The 5030-nt window shown below is 45.2% G+C and overlaps 1 long non-coding RNA gene across 1 annotated transcript; it reads right to left on the bottom strand.

The window, feature by feature from the left end:
* Window positions 1-3393: 3393 nt before the first annotated feature.
* LOC130309971 (uncharacterized) lies at window positions 3394-4243 on the bottom strand. Its single transcript, XR_008858545.1, has 3 exons — window positions 4014-4243; window positions 3765-3862; window positions 3394-3591 (listed from the first exon to the last, which is right to left on the bottom strand). It is a non-coding gene; the product is annotated as an uncharacterized LOC130309971 (long non-coding RNA).
* Window positions 4244-5030: the final 787 nt, after the last annotated feature.

Below are 5030 nucleotides of genomic sequence, written 5' to 3'. Positions count from 1 at the left end.
AGGCCATATTCGAATTTGCGATATTCTGTGAATATATGGATGAATATTCGTCGTATATTTGCAAAATTCGCATAGTCGTAATATTCGCGTTTTATTTCCGCACATGAGAAAATTAGCATATGCAAAAATTCACACATGCGAAAATTTGCATATGCAAAAATTAGCATGAGTAAACATTTGCATGTGCGAAATTTAGCATAAGCAAAAATTTGAATGTGCAAAAATTAGCATATGCGAAAATTCGTACGCCAGTCTCACACAGTAGTATTAGAGCCTTCTTTACACCACACAAGCTGGGAGCAGAGAGGGATGATCACTGTGATGTTTACTGTGAAAAAAAAGTGAATATTCGTAATTGCGAATATATAGTGCTATATTCGCGAATATTCACAAATTCGCAAATATGCGATATTCGCGAATAAAATTTGCATTGCGAATATTCGCGGCCAACACTAATTACAAGTCAAATCAAGTTTATTACAAGTATTGGCCCAGCAAGATGCGAGGTCCTCTGGGTCCTGGCCACCTCTCTGGGAATTCTGGCCTTAGCTGTGAAGATAATTACATCTGTATTCTACTCAGTAAAGCCTCCGTTTACCAATAATTGGTTGTGGACTCTTTATTCACTACTAGCCCATGGGATAGCGGAGAATCCGGGCGTGTGGTGTTCTGGAACCCAAAAATCACACTTGCATCACAAACACATAGGGGTTAATACCATCCGCCCCCCGGGGATAATAACATCTGATCCCACCACTCTCACCGCAACACCCGTGGTCCCTCCATACACCTCCGCACGAAGCGGCAGCCGACATGCCCCCTCAATACAACTCTATGGCAGAGCCGAAGCGCTGCCTTCGGCAATCTCCGACTCTGCCATAGAGATGTATTGAGGGGGCATGTCGGCCACCGCTTCGTGCAGAGGTTGACACCCGCTATCTGGCCTGAGAGCCTGGCCCCCATACAGAGAGATTGCAGGGGACCCCAGCGGTCGGACCCCCTGCGATCTCAAATTTATCCCCTATCCTTAGGATAGGGGATAAGTTTTTCACCACTGGACTACCCCTTTAATAGTAGCTCTGCTCTATCGATGGTGTTGTAACAGTTTCAAATGTTGCAGAAAGTTAAAACAGTGCAATACTATCGCTATAGAATAGAGGTAGAATGTGTAAGCTGCCCGCCCACTGTGTGAGCCTGCGGAGGAGGGCTAGCAATGACAGGACTGCAGAAGTTGTGAGGCAGTCTTGTTTTAGAAGAATTATATCGGGTCTAAGCTGAGCAGACCTGTAGAACGAAGAGTCACCGCAATGCGGCCGTTCTAGGACAAGTTAAAGTGTGATATAGATGAGGTACTATGTACCTGCCCTCCGGACCTGTGGAGCAAAAATGAAAGTACTGGCACTGTGGCCGTAGCAAGACGATTACTAGAGATGAGGCAACTTTTGAAAAATTTGATTCGGCTGATTCGCCGAATTGTTAGAAAAAATTTGGTTCAATCTGAATTTATTTGCGGTGAATCTATATTCTAAATTGTATATGGCCTATAGAGAGCCTCAATAGGGGTGTAGAACACTTTGCTGTGTTCTAACGTGCATATGGAGTATGCTGGGGTAGTGAAATAATACTGTTATTCAGAATGACATGCAGATTACAGGCATCACTTTTAGAATCACTGCCGCAAAGCGGCACAATGACAGAGCCTGGTGGTGGCATCAGTATGAGAAGACCATATAGTGGCTGAATGACACAGCATGGAGGTGTTGGCAGCATGAGTAGACCATATATTGGCTGAATGACACAGCGTGGAGGTGTTGGCAGCATGAGGAGACCATATAGTGGCTGAATGACACAGCTTGGACGAGGCTGAAGCATGAGGAGACCATATAGTGGGTGAATGACACAGTGTGGAGGTGTTGGCAGCATGAGGAGACCATATAGTGGGTGAATGACACAGCGTGGAGTTGTCAGCAGCATGAGTAGACACTAGGGCTTCATAATCCCTAAGATTAAAAGATCATTTCTGAAATGTAAATTGAAAATTTATGGTAGCTAGTGCTACCATAAAAAAATGTTTAGGTCCAGGCCCAGGCCCAGCTGCATCAGTAAACCATATATTGCCTGAATGACAAATCCTGGAGTTGACTGAAGCATGAGACCATATAGTGTCTGAATGGCACAGCCTGGAGTTGGCAGCAGCATGAGTAGACACCAGGGCTTCACAATCCCCAAGAAAAAAATACAAAGTTTAAAATTTAAACTGAAGATTTTGGGTAGCTAGTGCTACCATAGCAACATTTTTATTCTCAGACCCAGGCCCAGCAGCATCAGTAAACCATATATTGCCTGAATGACACAGCCTGGAGTTGTCTGAAGCATGAGGAGACCACCTAGTAATTCGTAATTCGTAATTACAAATATTCGTTTTTTTTTTTTTTTTTTTTTTTTTCTTCACAGTACACATAACAGTGATCACCCCTCTCTGCTTCCAGCTTGTGTGGTGTAAAGAAGGCTCTAATACTACTGTGTGAGACTGGTGCTCGAATTTTCGCATATGCTAGTGCTACCATAAAAAAATTTTAGGCCCAGACTCAGGCCCAGCAGCATCAGTAAACCATAAATTGGCTGAATGAGGAGACCATATAGTGTCTTAATGGCACAGCCTGGAGTTGGCAGAAGCATGAGGAGACCATTGGATTTTATGTTTTTAAATTTAAGATTTTTAAATTGAAATTGAGGGTTTTGAAATTAAACTTTTAACTCCCAAGTTTTAGTGTCCCGGGCCCCGGCATGTGGGTACAAAGGACCAAATCTAACAAGAAGTCACATGTCACATGGCAGCACAATGCCAGAGCCTGGAGGTGGCATCAGTAGGAGGAGACCATATAGTGGCTGAATGGCGCAGCTTGGAGTTGGCTGAAGCATGAGAACACACCATATATCATTCTTTCTGCGGACAAGGAAATCAGAATTTCCATGCCAGAAACATTTTACACGGAAATTCCACTGTGTGCGCAGCAGAATCCTGTTGAATTCAACGGCAATCTGCTGCTGTGGAATCTCCATGCAGAATTCCAATGCAGAAGTTCGCACAGAAATTCTGAGGTGGGAACAGTCAGTATTAGTATCCTACTTGAACTGAATCCAATGATCTTATAGCAGTAATATACTACATATGCAGTCAGCAGAGCATCACTACACTGTAGACCGGACATATGAGCACCCCCTTTCAAATGCGTTGATTTATATTTTCCCCTTTTTACTCTACAGAGCTGTATTAGGGCTGCTTTTTTCTTCTTATTGACCCTACTTATTTTTATCATATAATGTATTGTGAAACAAATTGTGCAATTCTGCATTTTTTTTGTGCGGGACATCCATTTTTTCTGTGTTTACTGTAGGGCAAAACATGCACAACCAATTTATTTTGTGGGTCAGTATCATAACAGTTACTACTCCCGTAAATGTGAAGTGTTTATTAGTTACATCTGTCACTGTGTCTGCCCTCAGGGCGATGGGAGGAAATGCAGTCTTCCTCCATCCTCTGCGGTACTGGTGGTGCGCTGTCCTCTCTGTTAGCAGCAGCTGACAGGCCTGCAAAGAGCAAGTGAAGAAGAGAAAAGGAGGAGCATGACTGGTCTCTTACTCTCTCTTAATACTATAACTTGGACAGCATGCAGGGCGTTCTACCCTCTCCCTCCCCTTACAGGCAAGTCTGGGGCCAAGGGATGAAGGAGTAATGTAAACACAAGTAAACATTTTTTTACCAGCTTTCTAATGCGGCCCCCTTCTTCCTCTGCTCCTGTGGTGCCTGGAGGCAGTGCAACTGCCCAGGATCAGCCCTGGCATCAGAAATGTTGTAAGTCTGCAATTTTAACAAGACCCATAGGTTATAACAGTAGTTTGCTTACATTTATAGAATACACTACCTTATGACACCTGACACATATAAGAGGACATAAGAATACTTTTTTTTCTAAAATTGGGACTTGGGCAATGACCATTTTAGACCCTACCTGCTAGTACTGCTTGATATGTACCAGAAGTGGGATTGGTCATGTGATTGTGTATACATCTGTGGTGTCCCAGAGCAGGAACACCTTTACTACTTGAGCTCTGTTCGGGTAGTTGTTACTCCCAAGGTGCCTGTCTCTGACCCTAATATGAGTTTTAGTGTTTTCTGAGATAAAAATGTATATGTGTTTTTCAGCCTTTCTTGCTACGATGCCTTTAACTGCTATGTAAGATTTACATGTTTTCCACTGTAAGAACTGGTGAGTAGCCATGGTAACAGTCATCAGCCAATCAGGGAAAGTCAACCCTGCCTCCACCTTAGCCCCCTGGGACAGGGAGGGGTCAAGCTAGTTTAGTTTAGCCTAGCTTTAGCGAGATGTGAACTGAAATCCCTTGCTGCAGTCTCCTGCTCATAGAAGTAGGCTTGAAATGTTGTCCACCTGTCACCTGTTCAAAAGCCTGCTGAAGTGCTTTCTTATGGATCGTGCTACCAGGGTGAGAACATCGTTTAAAATGAGCTTTAAAGGAGTAGTCCAGTGGTGACTCAGTGGGGAACAACTTATCCCCTATCCTAAGGATAGGGGATAAGTTGCAGATAGCGGGGGTCCGACCGCTGGGGCCCCCTGCGATCTCCTGTACGGAACCCCGACAGCCCGCGGGAAGGGGGCGTGTTGACCTCCGCAAGAGGCGGCGGCCGACACGCCCCCTCAATACAACTCTATGGCAGAGCCGAAGCGCTGCCTTCGGCAATCTCCGGCTCTGCCATTGAGATGTATTGAGGGGGCGTGTCGGCCGCCGCTTCGTGCGGGGGTCGACACCCGCTATCTGGGCGGAGAGCAGGGGCCCCGTACAGAGAGATCGCAGGGGGCCCCAGCGGTCGGACCCCCCGCGATCTCAAACTTATCCCCTATCCTTAGGATAGGGGATAAGTTTTTCACCACTGGACTACCCCTTTAAGGCAAAAGCACTAGAATAAGTGTGTGAGCAATCCTCAGGGCTACATCCTTCCCTGTGATGGA

This window comes from Hyla sarda, chromosome 1, assembly GCF_029499605.1.
Source record: "Hyla sarda isolate aHylSar1 chromosome 1, aHylSar1.hap1, whole genome shotgun sequence".
NCBI lineage: Eukaryota > Metazoa > Chordata > Amphibia > Anura > Hylidae > Hyla > Hyla sarda.
This window is presented reverse-complemented; position numbering and strand designations above follow the sequence as displayed.